Source organism: Colobus angolensis, unplaced genomic scaffold (assembly GCF_000951035.1).
Source record: "Colobus angolensis palliatus isolate OR3802 unplaced genomic scaffold, Cang.pa_1.0 Scaffold53, whole genome shotgun sequence".
Lineage (NCBI taxonomy): Eukaryota > Metazoa > Chordata > Mammalia > Primates > Cercopithecidae > Colobus > Colobus angolensis.
The window spans coordinates 10,963,320-10,982,880 of record NW_012118821.1 but is presented as its reverse complement, the minus strand read 5'-3'; positions in this window follow the sequence as shown (position 1 = coordinate 10,982,880).

Below are 19,561 nucleotides of genomic sequence, written 5' to 3'. Positions count from 1 at the left end.
GTATGGCATGTGTGTATGTGTGTGGGGGGGGTGGGGAGTGTATGGCATGTGGGGTGGGATGTGTATGGCATGTGTATATGTGTGGGAGGTGTATATGGTGTGTGTATATGTGGGGGGGGTGTGGCGTCTGTATATGTGTGTGGGGGTGGGGTGTGTATGGAGTGTGTATATATGTGTGGTGTGTGGGGGTGGAGGGTCTGTGTATATGTGTGTGTTGGGGGGACATGTTAATTAGGGAGGGAATGGAGCATGGAGCAGGTGAAGGTAGGAGGTCGATGGAAATTCTCTGTACTCTGGGCTGTCTTTCTATAAACTTAAAACTCCTTTAGAAAAGAAAGTCTATTAATTTTTAAAAATTACGTTTAGTAAAATTTAATTTTATTGATCATTTAAATGACTTCTGGAAAACACCACCTTTTCCTTCAGGCACTCTGACCGCACCCAGGGTCCCTGGTGTCCCCCCACCCCCCCGCCCCCCGGGGGAGCTGAGGTTCACTGTCCCTCCTGGGGTTTGCTTCCCGCGTGGCTAAACCGCGGTGACCAGGGCCCGTTTCCCCACCGGTGCCTCTCCCGGGAAACACTGCTGCTTACATGGACGAATCCTCACTTGGTACCCAGCACAGCTAAAGCATACTGGACGAGTTAACTTCCTTAATTTCCATATTTGCCGGAGAACCAGCTGGTTCAGAGCGCACAGCAAAGGGGAGAAGTTAAACCAGGTTCCGCGACCCACAGCCCAGGGGTGGCCCCGGGGACCCCACCAGATTCCACAAGTCCGACAAGGGTGGAGGATCCCTGCAGACCTCACCCTTGCTGGCATCACTGCAGCCTGCAGGCTTTTCTTCCTCTGAGCGTCCTGGCCCTCCTGTTGTTTTAGGCACAGTGCCACTTCATCCTCCCTCTGGCATGGTCTGGCTCCTGAGTCCCCTCCTCCCTCCAGAACCCTCTCACTCAGCCCTGGGACCCCCTCTGCCCCGCCTCAGTTTCCTGCCTCTCCTGTCTTGCCACCTGCTTTCCCTCGGAACACTCCCGCTTCCGGCAAATGCTCCTCTGTCCAGCCCGAGCTTCCCTGCAGCAGCGCGTCCTGCTGTCCCACACACAGCTGGGCTGGGACTCCCTGTCCATCGCCCACCTGCCCACAGTCACCCCAGACGCTAGCTCCCTGTGAAAAAGGACTGGCCGGGTGCTGTGAAGGATAAAAATGAATGAGATTCCGCCCCCCGTGACCAGAGTAGAGACCTCTGTGGACATCCTGCAGGCGCAGCAGCAGGGTCACTGCAGGGAGGCGACATGGTGGCCCGGCGGCCGTCTCCAGCACCCATTTCCAAGCCCTCCAAGACACCACTCCCAGAACATGGGGAATCTGCCAGGAGGGCCATGTTGGCATCCAACCCGCACCGAACATCACTCCGCCGACTTTGCTGGTTGCCCCATTTGTCAATTGCTCATAGCAAATTACCCCAAAACTTAGTGTATTAAAAATTATCTCATTTTATTATATCTCACAATTGTGTGGGTCAGTAACTCATGCAAAGCTCGGCGGGCCATTCTCCATGTGATGCCAGCAGGGTCACTCAGAGGTCAGCCTGGCCACAGGGAGGTGCTGCGCTGCTCCCTTCACCACCAAGGGGCCTTGGCCAGAGCTGAGGGAGCCTCCCCTCTCCTTGCCCATGGAGGCCCCACCCTGTCCAGGCAGCCTCCCCAGCAGGTGCTAGGAATTCTCCCCGGTGTCCAGGGAGGCCACAGGTGGTGTATCAAGAGGCCACTTCAGCTCCCCTTCAGTGAGCCTCAGGCCTCCAAAGGTGCCTTCTGTGTTCTATAGAAGAGATAAGTTGCTGACCAGTCTAGGTCAGATGGAAGAGATCAAGATGCCACCTCTCAGAGGGAAAGCAGCAGGCTCAGGATGCAGCCCTGAGAACATGGCCCTGGAGCACCCCTGACTCCTGTGAGTGAACAGAAGTGGAGGAGCAGCATGGAGCCCTCCATGGCCCTCCTTGGCCACCAGCACTGTGTCCTCTGTCCTGCGTCCTCTCCTGACCTGGGCTGCCCCTCGGGATGTGGACTTAAAGGTGGTTTACTACAAAGACTTGGGATAGACGCCTGTGGGCAGGGAGAAAGGGACGCAGAGGAAAGGGAACCCTTGCTGTGGGGCATCCTCTGCAGGACGTCGGCAACCACACAGGTGATATGGTTTGGTGTGTTCCCACCCAAGTCTCATGTCAAATTGTAGTTCCCATGATCCCCACATGTCACGGGAGAGACCCAGAGGGAGGTAATTGAATCATGGTGGAGATGGTTTTATAAGGGGCTTTTCCCCCTTTGCTCAGCTCTCATTCTGTCTCCTGCCAACCTGTGGAGTGATGCCTTCCACCATGATTGTAAGTTGTGCTGAGGCCGCCCCAGCCGTGCAGAACTGTGAGTCTTCTTTTCTTTATAAATTACCCATTTTCAGATATTCCCTCATAGGAGCATGAGGATGGACTAACACAGTAAATTGAGACTGGGTAGTGGGCACTGCTATAAAGATACTCAAAAGCGTGGAAATGACTTTGGAACTGGGTGACAGGCAGAGGTTGGAACAGTTTGCAGGGCTCAGAAGAAGACACGAAAATAGAGGAAAGTTTGGAACTTCCTAGAGACCTGTTGAACGGCTTTGACCAAAATGCTGATAGTGATATAGAAAACAAGTTTCAGGCTGAGGTGGTCTTAGATAGAGATGAGGAACTTGTTGGGAACTGGAATAAATGTGACTCTTGCTATGTTTTAGCAAAGAGACTGGTGGCATTTTGCCCCTGCCCTAAAAATCTGTGGAACTTCGAACTTGAGAGAGATGATGTAGGGTATCTGATAGAAAAAAATTCCAAGCAGCAAAGTGTTCAAGAGATGACTTGAGCAATGTTAAAAACATTCAGCTTTATGTAGTCACAAAAATACGTGAAGGGAAGCAGAGCATAAAAGTTCAGAAGATCTGCAGCCTGACAATGTGACAGAAAAGAAAAACCCATTTTCTGAGGAGAAATTCAAGCTGGCTGCAGAAATTGGCATAAGTAGCAAGGAGCCAAATATTAAATCACCAAGACAAGGAGGGAAATGTCTCCAGCGCATGTCACAGGTCTTCATAGCAGCCCCTCCCATCAAAGGTTGGGAGGCCTAGGAGGGAAAGATGGTTTCCTGTGCCAGGCCCATGGTCTTGCTGCTTTGGGCAATCTCAGGACTTGGTGCCCTGTGTCCAACCTGTGACCAAAAGGGGCCAACACACAGCTTAGGCCATTGCTTCAGAGGGTGCAAGTCCCAAGCCTTGGTGACTTACATGTGGTGTTGGGCCTGTGGGTGCACAGAAGTCAAGAATTGAGGTTTGGGAACCTCCACCCAGATTTAAGAGAATGTATATAAACACCTGGATGTCCAGGCAGAAGTTTTCTGCAGGGGCAGAGCCCTCATGAAAAACCTTTGCTAGGGCAGTGTGGAAGGGAAATATGGAGTCAGAGCCACCCCTCCACGGAGGCCACGCTGGGGCATTGCCTAGTGAAGCTATGAGAAGAAGTCCACCTTACTCCAGACCCCAGAATTTAGATCCCCTGACAGCTTGCACTGGAAAAGCCACAGAAACTCAATGCCAGCCCCTGAAAGCAGCCAGGAGGGGGACTGTACCCTGCAAACCCACAGGGACGGAGGTGCCCAAGGCCATGGGAACCCACCTCTTGCATCAGCATGACTTTGATGTGAGACTTGGAGTCAAAGGAGATCATTCTGAAACTTTAAGATTTGACTGCCCTGCTGGATTTCAGACTTGCATGGGGCTTCTAACCCCTTCATTTTGAACAATTTCTCCCATTTTGAACCAGTGTATTTACCCAATGCCTGCACCCCCATTTTATCTAGGAAATAATTAACTTGCTTTTGATTTTATAGTCTCAGAGGTAGAAGGAACTTGCCTTATCTCAGATGAGACTCTTGGCTTGTACATTTGAGTTAATGCTGGAATAAGCTAAGAATTTGGAGAACTGTTGGAAAGACATGATTGCGTGTTGAAATGTGAGGATGTGAGATTTGGGAGGAGCCGGTGTGGAATGATACGGTTTTGCTGTGTCCCCATCCAAGTCTCATCTTGAATTTGTAGTTCTCATAATCCCCATGTGTTATGGGAGGGACCCAGTGGGAGGTAATTAAATCATGGGGGTGATGGTTTTATAAGGGGCTTCCTCCCTTTGTTCAGCTCTCATTCTTTCACCTGCTACCCTGTGAAGAGGTGCCTTCCATCATGATTGTACATTTCCTGAGGCCTCCCCAGCCATGGGGAACTGTGAGCCAATTAAACTCCTTTATTTATAAATTACCCAGTCTCAGGTATTTCTTAATAGCATGAGAACAGACTAATACAGCAAGTCTGAGGCTGGATGTCCCTTCAGAACCTGCTGAGTGGTCAGCCAATCTTTGGAGGCAGACCACCCTGAGAGGAGATGTGGCCTTGAGCAAGGGGGCCCCCATCCACCAGGTACTCGCAGGTGCTGACAGCTTATAGGTCCTCCTTTGCCTCAGGGGACCTGGGCAGCCCATTTCCAGGGCCAGTGCCACTGGTCACACCCTGGCAGCTCCTCCAGGACTCCACTCTTCCTGGAGGACTTTGGAAGAGAAGGTGAGTAGGAGGAACATCAGCTTCTGCCACTGCTGCTGGTCTGAGGCTGCAATTGTGTCAAGTCCTGCCAGCATGTCCCAGATTCCTTTGGTGGGGGTCAGCTGCACTTTCAGGCTCATGCTGGCCACCCACCTGCACTGCCCTGGGAGCACCATGTTCTTTTGAGCCTCTCCATGAATATCTGGGACATGAGGGTCTCCCAATGCCCCTCCCTCCTCCCAGCTCACGGCAATTGTGTTCACTGGCTCCTGACACCTGGCCCCTGTCTTTCTAAGCTCCAACACCCAAATTGTTCTGGGTGGTCCCAGTTCTGTAATAGCCCCTTCTACAGCCAGTCTGACCTACAGAGTAAGTCCACACTGCCTGCCTCCATCATGCAGGGAGCTTTGGGGACTGATGTGTCTCCTGAGCCCTCATATGGATGGCAGCTCTCTGCAGGTCTCCAGCCTCACGCTGAATGTCTTCTGTGATGTGCCCCCTGCTTCTCCATGCCTGTCACAAGCCCTCCACCATCTGCTATGTGAATGCTGGTATTGCCACCACACACAGGGGTCACCGAATGTTCTTTGCTCCCCTGAGACATCCTAGGGGCATTCCACACCACTGCCGAGGGGCCCTGCAAGGCTGAGCCCTGTGGTCGGGGTAGCACTCCCAAGTCCATCCCCTCCCTTCCACCACACTGTGCTCTGTCTCCCTCGCCCTCCTGCGCAAGTACCTTCTCCATCCAGCACTCTGCTTGCTCCCCCACCCCTCCTGGTGGGACTGGCTGGGCCCTACAGCCCTCTTCCTCCTTCGCCAGAGCTAGCTTACCCCACCTGGATATACTGGGACCAGGAGGGGCCCTGGGGCAAGTCCTGGGGACTAGTGCTGCTGTGCAGTGTCAGGCTCCTGCATCACCCCAACCAGAGAGGCACTGGCTCCCATTGTTAAAGAGGCGTCCCTTCACTGGGCTCAGAGGGTTTTGGAAAACCAGGGAGCTCCAGATTTGCAAAAGTGCCAACCCCTTCACACATCAAAGCTGAGTCCTGCCACCCTCAGCTTCTGCCTGGGCACCACCAGCCTGCCTGGACTGAGAGTTCAGCCTTGTTCAGATACAGCAACTCCTGTGAGTCAGACCGAGAACTGATCCTTTGGCTTCCTTGGTCCTCCCTAGAGGCTGAGTCCTTCTCCCTACCTCACCAACCACACAGTTCTTCAGGCCAGCTCAGCCTCTGCCATGTTTCACAGTAGCCCAACAGGTGTCCACACTGCCCACTGTCTACTCTACCCCTTCCCCGTCCCTCAACCACAGTCACTCCCAACAGGATCGCCTCTGACACTGAGCGAAGCGGCGGCCCTCGTGCTGCAGCTTCTCGTTTCACCCACCTCCAGCAACAGGGTTCTCACTGCCTCTCCAAGGTCGCCTGTGCATCCTCCAGCCACTGCTGGCCAATGTGTCCCAGTGCTGGGGGCCTAGAAAGCATGCCCTGAGAGAGAGGTCAGTGTGGGAGGCCTCCAGGAGCCCCAAAAAAGTCAGGCAGGGAGGCAGGGTGGACAGAGTCATGAGCAGAGATACAGTCTCAGTGCAGACTCTGGCCCACCCTAGGGCAGCACTGAGGCCCAGGAGACCTTCAGAGTTAGAGCTGAGGCAAGGTCAGTGACCTGGGTCTTTACAACCCCACCACACCAGTCACTGCGACTGGGCTACACACAAGAGGGGTATGTCTCTGACCTGCCTGGGAAGGGGCTGAGAGCCGGGGATTTCTGTGGGAAACTGGGTGGAGGGGCACAGGAATTCTGCCTTATTTTTGCAACATCTTATTAATCTCAAACTAATTTCAAAATAGAAAGCTATTTTAAAAATGATAGCAGGCCAGGCGCGGTGGCTCATGCCTGTAATCCCATCACTTTGGGAGGCCGAGACGGGCGGATCACGAGGTCCGGAGATCGAGACCATCCTGGCTAACACAGTGAAACCCCGTCTCTACTAAAAAAAAAAAAAAATACAAAAAACTAGCCGGGCGAGGTGGCGGGCGCCTGTAGTCCCAGCTACTCGGGAGGCTGAGGCAGGAGAATGGTGTAAACCCGGGAGGCGGAGCTTGCAGTGAGCTGAGATCCGGCCACTGTACTCCAGCCTGGGCAACAGAGCCAGACACCGTCTCAAAAAAATAAAAATAAAAAATAAAAAAAAATAAAAATAAAAAATAAAAATGATAGCTTGGTAACCATTATAGATGTAGTAACATGAATGGGAACAGAGGGCTCCTGCATGTGTCCCCAAGAAGGACCTAGAGCTGGGGCAGCTTGGACCAGGGGCCTGGTGCCCGCGCAGCTGTGGGCAGAGTTCAGAGCAGGCCCAAGTCTGCAGAGGCATCTTTATGCCCCGGGGGTGGGACCGCCCTTGGAGTCCATTCACACTCTTGCTTAGGTGTGGCTGACAGTAATTTCAGTCCAACACTGCTCCTTCATATCCCAAAGTGAGGTTAAGATCAGAGGCAAGGTTCCTGGGAGACCTAACGCATCTGCCTTTCCTCAAACAGGTGCCACTCTCATTTCCTTTAGGGCTTGTCTCCTGCAGCACCCTACCCTCCAGGAGGCCAAGGCTGCAGGTGTCAGATTCCAAACTACAGCAGACCTATTTCTCCAGAGGGCAGAAGAAGGAAAAATTGAAAGTTTCTGCCTCTTTAGGGTCATGTCTTTAAAGTTTCTCTCATGAAATATGCACAGCAAACATCACAACTAATGAGGCTACAAGTTCCCGTCTTCTCTCATCAACATGGAAATGTTTAAGGACAGTGCTACTTGTGTGTGTTCCTCTTGGGCAATTCCATTCCTCTTCTTTCTGCTTCTTCCTCTCTGTGGACAAAACAGAGGAAGGACAGAGAAGAGACACTCCGGTTGCCAAGAGCAGAGACTTAGAAGAGAAGGGGAGAATCTCATTGTGCTGCATAACAGTTATATGACTCTGCACACCTTGGGAGCCTCAGTTTCCCCTTTTGTAAGATGGGGGTGGTGATGCACACCACACAGGGATGGTTATGAATGCCCACAAGTAGTAAGCATCCACACCAAAGTATTCAGGAAAAGATGGATGTATTGATGGCTGCAGCCAGGAAGGACACCAGAGTAGTTCACAGCACTGGAGAACCTGGGTTCTAAATCCCTCCAGTTCCCCAACAGGGGCCCACAACTCTTGGCTTCACTTCACAGTAGGCTCCATGAGCAACTCTGACTCATTTCTTACACTTAGAGACGGAGAAAACAGAACTCCCCACTCCTGGCCTCCATTTATCAATCCCACAGAAGGATTCTGGTGAGCCCTGTGTTATGGCTTGGCTCTGTGTCTGCACCCAAATTTTAATCTCCCAAATTGGGAGAGAAACCTGGTAAGAGGTGAGTGGATCATGTGGGCAGATTTCCCCCTTGCTGTTTTCGTGATAGTGAGTGAGTTCTCACGAGATCTGGTGGCTTCAAAGTGTGTGGTGCTTCCCCCTTCATTCTCGCTCTCTCCTGTCATCATGTGAAGATGTGACTGCTTCCCCTTCACCTTCTACCACGATTGTGAGTTTCCTGAGGCCTCCCCAGCCATGCCCCCTGCACAGCCTATGGAACTGTGAGTCAATTAAATATCTTTTCTTCATACATTACCCAGTCTCAGGTAGTTCTTTATACCAGTGTAAGAGTGGATTAATACACGCCACAAGGCTCACGGTCACCTAGAGGTGGAGCTGAGACTGGCAGATGCAGATGAAAGTAGACAGGGGCTGTTCTCCTAAGAGAAAGGGCATTGCAAATCTGCCGAATGAATCCCAAACTGGAACCGCCCTCCTCTGCTCAAATTTGGATTTGATGAACTTGGACACATGAAACAGACCCAGGCTGTCGGGATATGTGTGGGACTGGTGGGCCTGGAGCTGGGTCAGGTTGGTAGTCAAAGGGGTTCCAGATGCTCAGGAGCACCCCCGACCATGGACACCAGAGCAGGGATGCACACCTGGGCACAGGAGCTGTGCCAAACATGCAGGGGCAAAACATGCACAGGCAGAAAATGGTGCCAAGGCAAGCCAGGCCAGAGAGGATGAGATGATATTGGGGTGAGTCCAGGTGAAGCCCACACTGGCAGAAGATAGCAGAAGGCACAGAGAGGAGAACAGCCTCGGGGCCAGACCGAGTTTAGGGACAGGTGGCCGGAGATGGGGGCAGCCATCCAGGCATCTCCTAGTCCTGATTTCTCTCTCTACCAGCCTCTGACCCAGATCTTGAAGAGGCACCAAAGGGGCTCCTACGCATGATGCCAAGCACATGAGAGTGCTCAGCAGAACACCTGCAGTCACATCCCCTGAGCACTCAGGAAGAGGGAGTGCACACAGGGACAGGGCATCGTGTGCGTCTGTACTGACAATGGAATCCCAGCAGGACACCTTACTCACTTCCCACAACCAGCAGCAAATGCCATGCCTCTTTGAAGGAGCAGGAGAAAAAGCTGCAAGTTAACTCTGTCATTTTCCAAAATCACTAGACCAAAGATGAGCATGAAATATCTTTTCTCTAAGATAATAAAAGTGGACAAAAATAAATACCAAGACTGTGTTATTACTATTTACCCATCTGACACTACAGAAGCCTATTTTAAATGGCAAATATTGATCAAATATCTATGAAGATACCTAGCAAGTGATTCACTCCCTAAAAGGCCACACTGCTTGAATTTGATCCAATCTATCACATTGTATTAATTAGACATATACCATTAAATATTAAATCATCTCTGCCTACATAATTTGTGATGCATTGTTTGAAATTGTATTTGTAATATATCCACAAACTTATTTGCTGCAAAATAAAGTCTATCAAATTTCATCCTATAGGTAATATAGATGGTTCACTGGGAAAGAATGAGAAAATATGGCTGACTTTATTTTCCACAAACTAAAATACACGCTTGCACTCATTAAGAAATAAATATTTATTGTTCCCAATGTGAAATCAGTTTCTTTGAGATGCACCACATGTAGTCATTTGCCAGGAGGCCTGGACCATGTGATGTCTCATTTTCCTCACAATTATTATTATGTAGTTGTTGCCAGTGCCAATATTCCCTAGGAAAATCGCTTTATTTAATACTAGAATCACATCACATTAATAGTAAATTTAAATTTACAAACAACATATAATTTGCTTATTTCAGCATTTTACCTGTTTTTAAGACAGACAAAAGAGCTGGTCTTTCCAGCTACCAAGTACTTGGATTTTTGTATGCTATTGGGGTAAGAGCCCTGAACTGGGAATTAAGAGAACTGCCTTTGTTTCCATTTGTGTCTGTTTTCTTGTCTGTGCACAATATTCACTAACTCACAATATGACCTTGAATGAATCTTTTCCTCTCTCTGACACCTACTTTCCTCATCTGTAAAGGAGGTCAGCTTAGGTGGTCATGAAGTACCCTTCTGATTATCACATTTTGTATCTCTATTTGAGGAAAGGAATGGCTATTAAATGAGATTACAGAAAAAGTAAAGTGACCATGAGACCCCACTGCTGTATCTGCAAAGTGGAAACACTTTGGATTTTGTTAATCAAAATGCTTCTCTCTTTGTCTATCACTTGCCTTTGAAATCAATAAAACAGTGCTTCATGAAGGAAGCATTCATGCAATGCCCACCGCGGGATGGGAACCACCTTACACACTGGCGATATGGGAAAGCAGACATAGACATTAAGCCTACATTGTAAGGAAACAAGAAAAATAAGTGAGATGCAGAGAATGTTTTTATTGCTGTGAAGCAAATTATTACAAACTAAGCAGCTGGAAACAGCCACCTCATGAACTCATTGTCCTGCCATCAGGAGTCTGGTCATGCTGAGCTGGGTTTTCTGCCTAGACTTATATGAAACAGCATCCAGATGCCATTCAGGCTGTGTTCTCATCTGGAGACTTGATTGGGGAAGAATCCCCTTCCAAGCCCACTCAGGCTGTTGGCAGAATTTCCTTCTAATTGCGGATAACTTGATTATTCAAAGTTATTCATGATGTTATGAAAGACTCTGTTTTTCCAGCAAACTTGCTCCAGGTGGTCACTTCCTAGAGTGAGTCTGCTGGAAAAACGCAGTCTTTCATGACATCATGGCCTCACAAGTGTGGCACCGCACCGCAGCCAGCCCCCTCTATAGGGTGGATGCAAGACACAGGCCATGTCACACCAGAGGGCTGGGTTACACCAAGATCTGAACACAGGAGGCAGGGGCCATGGGAACCCCCCACCCAGAGTGTCCACCAGAGACCAGGAAGGTGACACTGCATCCAAGACTGGAAGGAGGTAGGGGCATCATTACAATTGTTGGGCATCTCCATGGCTAAATTAGCCACTGCAGTGTCCCCAAGGGAGGAGTTGGTGCAGTTTGTCTGGGAACAGCTGGGGCTGTTGCTGCTGAAGAGAGGCCAGAGGTCAAGAATGGGACCTGGGAGTGGGGGTGGCAGGGGCCCGTGAGGCAGGACTGGTGCACCTCGGGACCTCATTTGTTGACTTTACTGTAAATGAGGTGGGGCCCCTGGAGGGTGCCAAGCTGCAGGATAGCACAGCCGCCTTGGCTTTCCAAGGGCCCCGCTGAGCTGCAGGAGGGCAGGGCCAGAGCAGAAAGGCCAGATGGACACTGTACACACATTCCACAGTGGATACTGGCCCTGACAGGGCCATGACCAGTGTGAGGTCAAGGGATGTCGTGCTCAGCTTGATTTGGGAGGTGGCACTGACAGGGTTTGCAGATGGATTAGAAGTGAGTTTCCCCAATAGTCAAGACCCTATGACCCTGCAGCCCTTCTCTGTGTCTGTGATGGGACCTAAAGAGACCCATCTAATGGTGTCCTGCCATATCCTGGTGTGGGCACCTGGCCCCAGTCCTTCACAGCCCCACACTGTGTCTCACCTTGGGGTTCCTGTTGCTGAATAACCCTCACCCCACTCCCTCATCCTGCAACCCACAGGCCTCTGACGGGCATGTGTCATTCATAGGGTGCTCCTCCCAGGATGCTGCCAGGCAGCTAGAACTGCCTGAGATGCTTTCCTCCACACCTCTAGGTAGAAGTGAGTGTGTTCTGCCCACACTCATACCACACACTCTTTTTCATTTGACATGGCTACCAGATGGCTTGTCTTCCCTATTCCTAAGCCTCTGCCCCTAGTACAGTGCCTGACGTGGACACTCACTAAACACGATTACTGAGTGTTAGGCAGAAAGGTCCACGTAGCCTCTCAATGGCCAACACAGCAAACTCAAGAGCTGGGCTTTAGCGGGAAGCCCAGTGAAAGAAGGAAGGTTTTCAGGTTACTGATTGGAGGCAGCAAGTGTTAGAACTTGAGCTTCAGTACCAATGCCAGAGGTCTGCTCAGAACTTGCAGAGGGCAGGGGAGCCCAGCGCAGTGAATCTCAGACAGCAAAGACAGCAAGAAGGATTGGGCCCCACTCAATGCAGTCTGGGAGCTTGCAGTGCTCCTGGCAGTTGCAAGAACAGATATACCGGTAAGAGATCTGGGGAGAAACCAGACGACCCCTGCCTAAGCCGTGCCATCAGGAAGATCACAGTAAGCCCCTGGGCCACCTGAGCAGAGCTGCAGCCAGAGCCCAGGGTGAGCTCAGGGACACAGCCTCTCTGAGAGCCCCCAGCGAACGTGACAGGAGGCCCCGCACCCTGGGTGTGAGGGCCCTGTCAGCTGCCTTGTGTATAGTTCCTCATTTTCTCAATAGTGGTTTCACCCTCTGGGTTGTGTGAGGGGGTCTGGTTTCACGGAGCCAAGTAGCAGTGAACTCTGGAGCCTGCTTCCCCAAGCACCCCTGTCATACTCTGGGACTCTGGTCCCAGAGCCATAGGAGGAGGGGTGCCCCAAAGCCCCAAAGGCAGATCAGGTGCCCCTGGGGTCCCAGCAGGCCTGGCCTGAGTGGGGACCTCTGGCATTGCTGCCTCAGCCCCAGAGAGGCACAATGGCCCTGCAGCTCACACCTGGTCACCTACAGTCACCCACAGCCTCTCTGCGCCCCACCTGAGACCTTCCTGGAGAGGGGCGCAGGCAGCACACCCACCTCCTGCCCAGATCCAGGGCCGGAGAGGGGCTCCCGGAAGGGTGAGGCCAGTGATCCCCGTTCATCCTTCCGACAATCAAAGCTGGAGGCTCACTCTCAGAGGCCTTTCCTGTCTTCCTCTCCTCTATGAGAATGCCAATACCTGGGTGAGATGATGCATTAACCTATTTCTCACTGAGGCATGGGTCATTCATCAGATCCCCTTTCCCCATGCGGGCGGTGCCCAGCTGCCAAGTACACGCTGCTCCCCTCAAGCCAGCCAAGGGCTGGCCGGGCTGCAGCTTCAGTGGGCTCTGTGTGTCTGGGCGTGTCTCCCACTCTGAGCCTCAGGGCCCCACGGGGGCTCTCAAGGGGGTGGACCCTGAGCGCAGAGCCCTCCTCCTAACATAAAAGCTCAGTTATGGGAAGGAAGGCACTCTTGCCTTTGCCTTTCCCAGAGACAAACCTCAGGCTGAGATTTTGTGTTTGATGCGAAATGAATGCCAGCCAGACAAGAACCTGCCAGCAGCTGCGTGGGGTTTTTCCACTCATGGCTTCTGGTCTGCAGCTCTGAGAATCCTTTCCTTTAAACCAAAACCATGAGCACTAAGAAAATCAAATAAGCCATGGCCTGGGACACCTGCACAGTCAAGGGTGGTGCGGCTGCCTCCAGACCTCGTCTTCTGGAAGGCTGGGCAGGCGGAGGTGGCAGCAGAAGGGCCCAGAGCTCAGCTCAGGCTGCTGCTATGTCCGTGCACTGAGAGAGGAAGGGGGTGCCTCTTGACCAGCACAGCCCAGTGACAGCCCCTGGGGGTGCTAAGAATCAGACTCAGGGTCACCCTAGCAGAGGGTCCGGCTTGGGTGCACCGCGGGTGACTCCACCGAGGGAAAGACACAGACACGTGGGGCTGGCTCAGGAAGGAACGCGCAGCTGCACGGTGGGGGCGGCTGGGAAGCCGGGCATGTCCGCGCCTGGAACAGGCTGGGAACACCGGCCCCACAGATGCCCAGGGCGCAGCTGCAGGTTCTCCGTGGTCACGCCCCTGCCCTCCGCAGGAAGCCGCCTCCCACCTATGACTGCTCAGTTGGACAAGGCTGCGGGAGGGCTCACAAGCCTCCTCAGGCCTGGGGTCAGGGCCTCCCTTCAGAGGTGCTCAGGAGGGCTGCTGAGCCTGTAGCTGCTGGAACCCCTACTTACCAAGTGCCCTCCATTAGCTCTTCCCACTCTTGCCTGAAAGGAACCCTGAAAAGTGGCAAAGCATCAAATTTCCCCCACTCAGCTTCCAGGAGCTCACCCCATTCTCTACAGGAGGGTGGCCAGCTTCGGAATCAGGACAGCAAGAACCACTGTCCGGAGGCTCAGTCACCTGGGCTCACCCTGAGAATTGGCATAGGCCTAGGTCCACCTAGCCTCTGGCCCTGCAAGGGGCAGGGATTTGGAACCAGGGCAGGTATGCTTCCAGCACACTCAGGAACCCGTGGGCCACCAGAATGGGCCCCAACCTCCCACACGATGGACTAGGCCAACAAGTATGGATCCACTCCAGAGGTTTTGGCTGTCAGCACAGTGAGCCTTGGGAGCCACACAGTACGTGAGACCCTTTCAACCTGGAAGGCCTCGAAGAGCAGTGGAGAGCTCTCAGCCTGCCTGAGATTAACTGGGCCTCTTCTGACCTGTGAGCAGATAAAAATGAGAAATCGACACTTCTGGCCAGCTCTGTCTATGGAAAGGACTTCTCACAAGAAAGGACTCAAAGTGACCTTTGGAATTCATTTTTCTCAAAATAAATAAAGTCAGTGAGGTCGGGCAGAGGACGAAGTCGCAGAGGGAACCTGGAAGGAGGGAAGGAGGGAGGAAGAATTCTTCATATTCTGAGCTTGAGAACACTTTTGGAAATTCAGTCATGCACCACATAACAATCTTTCGGTCAATAATGAGTTGCGTATATGATGGTCCCATAAGACGATAACACCATATTTTTGCTGTAATGTTTCTATGTTTAGACACATAAACAGTGGCTATCGTGTTAGAGTTGCCTGCATTATTCAGTGTGGCACCATGTTGTTCAGATTAGTGGCCTAGGAGCCGTAGGCTGCACCACGTGGCCCCGGTGTGCTGTGAGCTGTCCCATCGGGGTGTGGGTAAGTGCACTCCGTGATGTTTGCACAATGAGGTGCATTTCACAGAAGGCTCCCCCGCTGTTAGGAACCGCATGCCTGTGAGCACCCGAAAAGTGGACCTTCTCACCAGCCCTCAGGGCTGCTGCTGATAACCACGTGAAGACACCCTCCCCGACATTCCTGCGGCCAAAGAGAAAGTAGAAGACAAAGCCTCCTCCCAGGGGGACTCTGTGGCACTCATGCACGTAGGACACGGAGAGAGGCTGGAATGTCCCAAGCAGAGGCCTGCGTTGGAGGTGACACCCGCACAGTCCTTCCCACGAGCACCTTGCTGCTTCTGACAAGCCTGTGCCCCTCCACACGCAGGGAACCCAGGTGAAACCTGCTAAAGCGACACCACATCCCATCCCAAAAGGCACTTCGGACCCTGCAAGACTGCCCGCCATGGTGCAGGATGAGCCGGGCAGTCCTCTCCCTGATGGCCAGCTAGGGGTGCTTCCACGGTGACCTGGTTCCCGGGCTGCCTCCACTCCTCTCCTAGGGGACACTGCTACCCTCTTCTCCCCACAGATACAGGAGGGACCTGTAGAGGGGCTGCCTGGGAGGGTCCCAAAGGCTTCCCTGGAGAACAAGCACCTGTCACAGAAAGGAGTCACAGAGGGTGGGGAGGGCGGAACAATGAGCTTGCTCCCATGGGGTCCTGGGGGCTGTGCTGAAGACCTCGCAGGTGGCCAGGCCTGGGCAGCAGCTGCCACGCATACTGGGCATGGCCTTCCCTGAAGGGAACCTCAGTGGGCGCAGCTCCGGCTCCCCAAGTCCAACAGACATCTGCACAGCCTGCCTTGAATTTCTGAGACCCCTCACACCTAAGGCATCCAGATCAAAGTTCTCCACATCTCCCCAGTCTTGCCATCCCAGTAAAGGACACCCCACCTCATCAGGTTCTCAGGTCAGAAACGGAGGGCGGCCCCTGTCCCCTCCCTTCCCCACACCCACAAGGCCCAGGAACTGCGAGAGACAGGCGAGCCCTGCGTGAAGATCAGATCCCCGGAGGGAGGCCTCCCCAGTCTGCAGCTACCCTGTGGGTGTCATGAGCTGACCCCAAAGCAGAGTCCCTCAGTCAATTCCTGGCATCTGAGCAGAGAAAGGGAGCACGGAGGAGGAGGAGAGGCTGGGGAGCCATTGCAAGGGCGGCCTCTAAAACCTTTCTTGGTTGGCATCCCTGATGTCACCACGAGTCACTGGTGCCATTGGATAACAAGGGTTCCGCGCTCAAAGACCGCCCCTCTGGTCCTGGTGGAATCAGCAGTCATGGCTGTCTGCCCTGCGCAGTGACGGGTGGGACCCGCCGTCCAGCCGCCCAGCATGGAGTGGGGCACTGGCACACCGCTCAGCAACCTCCAAATGACGTCACCACAAGCCACCTCCAGATGACGTCACCACAAGGCCAGCCCGCTGCCACCAGGCCCTGCCCTTTGAGGACTCAGTAACTTCTAGGGTTCAGTGTTGATCAAACTTCAGGCTGGCGGAAGTGCCCGCACAGCACGCTTAGGAAGCAGCGGCAATCATCTTAAGGCCTGAGAGTGTCTGAGGCTCCTAGGAAGAGACTCCTGAGTGCACCCCGCCCCTTCCCCTCGTGACTGGATGCTCCCAGCTCCCCCCAGGCCTCCTGCTGAGCAGAGCTGCAACCGAAACCCAGATTCTTCTAGAAAGAAAATGATGTGATCCCTTGTTCTTGAGCTGCCATTTTCACTGTGTCCAGCCTCTCACCCTGTCCTTCTTCACCCACCGCATGGCAGCCGTGGAGGTGTATCCGTGCTGGAGATGCATCAGTGATGGTTCCAATGAACTTCTTGAATTCCTTCCTCAAAACGATCTTTTTTCTAAGAAAGTCAGGGTGGTGCAGAGGAGGCCGCGCTCCCTCACGGATGTGTTGGCCGGACAGGAAGGGCTCATTGACTTAAAATATTCCCCATCCGGAAGCAAAAATCCACCCATAGCAAGCCCTCCATTTAATTGAGGTTTTATTTGTCCTCCAAACCACTCCTTTACCAATAAGAACAGGTCAGGGCACCACAGGACGTTTGGATCCCGCCTGCAGCCACCGTGGTGGGGGCAGCCTGAGAAGTGGATGGGCCCCGGGGGCCCGCACATCCCAGATGGGGTCTCCCCCATGCCCCTGCTTGTCCCCTGGGTGAACCCACTGCACTGCTGCTGAATTGTGGCCTCACTGCATGCGGCTCCGCAGTGTTCCAGTCTCACAGTTCTGTGCTGCGTTCTGAGCTCCCTGCAGCGGGGGACCTGGTCTCCCTTACAACTCCTCCCCCCGACCCTGTTTCCCTCCTTTCTGATTAGGGACAAGGGATCCCCATGCAGCCTGGACACCAGGACCAGCAGAAGCCTGTGAGCGCCCAGGTCCTGTTACCGTGTCTGTGCGACCTGCACTAAAAAAGGGCAACTGGTGATCTGTGTCCCACGGGATATCCACGGGGTGCCCCACACCCTCAGGGAGGCCACAGACCCCGCAGGGTTCCCGAGCTCCGATGCCCAAGTGCTGACCACGCCCAGCTCCTCTCCTGGGCTCCTCCGAGGCTCTGCTCCAGGAATGCCATTCCATCTCCTGCAGGACCCAGGCCTCCCCTGGGCCAGGCTCCCACTCGACACCAGCCCCTGCTCCCCAAGACAGAGCCCAGACTGAACGGTCTCACCAGGTGAGGTTTCTCGTTGGAACCCTGGGGTCCAGCTCTGCTGCTCCTGAGGCACCGTGCTTCCTCCTGGGCCCTCAGGCAGGGGACAATTCCCTGGTTGATGGTTTAGCTGCATACAGGACCTGATGCAAGACCTCTCTTGCTCTGAGCCTCAGTTTCCCCATGGGGGTGAGTGCTGCTGTAGCAGGAATCGTGTGAGGACTAAAGGGGAAATGAGGAGCACAGGACACTGTACCTGGCCTGTGGGAATATTGGGTTCCTTGGCCTCGTGACCCACCTGGCCGGGTCTCCCAGGAGCTCCAGCACCCAGACTCATCCATGCAAGTCCCACGCCAGTCCCACCACCCGTGCCAGGCTGTCCACAAGGTGAGGCCGCACTTGCCAGGATGTGGCACTCCCTAGCCTGGCTCACCCTGTGCCCTAGCCCCTCGTCGCCTGTGCCTGTCCTGCCAGCCCTGCCCAGTGGGTTCGTCCAGGCTGCTCTGCAGCTCAGGCTGTGCATCTCTTTTGGCTGCTTGGGGTCTGACTCCTTCCCCTAGAAGCCATTCTTTTCTCCATCCCTCTCCTCCCAGCATCCTTCACCCCCATGCTGGATGGACACCTCCACTACAAGATGGTCCTGGACGCAGGTATCACCTGCTCACACTTCTGTCTCCTCCCTCAGTGCCACGTCTGCAGGGCGTGTGACTCCTCCTCTTGAGGGCTCTGAGCTCCATACACCATGTGACAGGAGGACCATGATAAATAGATGTTTGTGGAGGGGATGAATGGGAAAAATATTGTAATGGTGGAAACTTCCAATCTCTGGGAAGGGTGATGGGGTGGTATTTTGAGTTTCTTATGATCTTACCACACAGGCAGGTGACCTTGAGGGCAAAATGGAGGGCTGACCCTGGGGTCCCTGGGCCTCCTCCAGACCCACATGTGAGAGGATTGGGAGACACCCATCTGTCCCAAGCAGGGTTCCCAGGTGTGGCTGCACATGGCATCACCAGGACAGTGTTACCCATGACCTTGCTGGGTGCTGCCACAACGCCCCGAAGGGCTCAGGACTGAGTGTCGCCTGGACAAGAGGACCGGGAGCTCTGCAGGGCCCGACACATGGTCAGATTCAAGAGCCACTGCCCCAAGGTGACCTCACCCAGGGTGTTCCGTGGCTGTGAAAGAAGACCCTGCGCCCCTCCCTTGGGGTCAGTGCTTCCTCCAGGTATCCCTCCCCTTCCAGGTCCCCACACCACCACCTCCAGAACCCCCTCCCCTGCACACCTCCCCTCCCCCTCCAGCTCCCCTTTCTCTCCACGTCCCTCCCCACCTCCAGAACACCCTCCCCTGCAGTTCTCCCCACTCCAGGTCCCCTTTCTCTCCAGGTCCCCCTCCAGTTATGTCCCCAGTCCTCCTACACTCCCCTCCCCTATTTACACTATCCCTACACCTCTTTCCTCCTAGTCCCTCAGCTCCTAACCCCCTTCTGTATGCAGAGAAACCTCTACCCCGGCTCAGTGCCCCCACCACCATGGGAGAGAAACTGGAAAAATGGCTGTAGTCAGGGGCCCTGCAGAGCTGGAGGGAACACCAGGTCAGAGCCCACAGGCCAGTGGCGAGGGGTCAGGGTGGCCAGGAGGGTGATGGCGTCCTCTCAGCCTGGCCTCTGCCTCCGTCCCTCAGGGCACCCCAGTTTCTCAGATCTGCTCTGACAGCGAATCCGTGCCTTCCAGTCTTGGCTCCCAGCCACGTCCATGACACTGGGAATACAGTGCTCTAATTAACGGCCCTCATTAATCAGGGCTCAAACCGGGCAGAACTCAGATCCGGCCCGGAGGGGAGATGAGTGCTGGCTGCCAGACAAAGGCCAGCTTCTGTTTCCACCAAGCATCCCCGCTGAGCACCGGACCCTGGGCCGGCTGAGACCTGGGACCTGATCGGAAGGCACAAGAGGCACAGACCCCTGCCTGGGAGAAGCTGTGGAACCGGCACTCTAGGAAGGCTGGAAGGCTGCAGCACATCATTATTTTCTGTTTGCTTCATTGCCTGGAACCTCTCAGCAGTGATCCCACAGCCAACA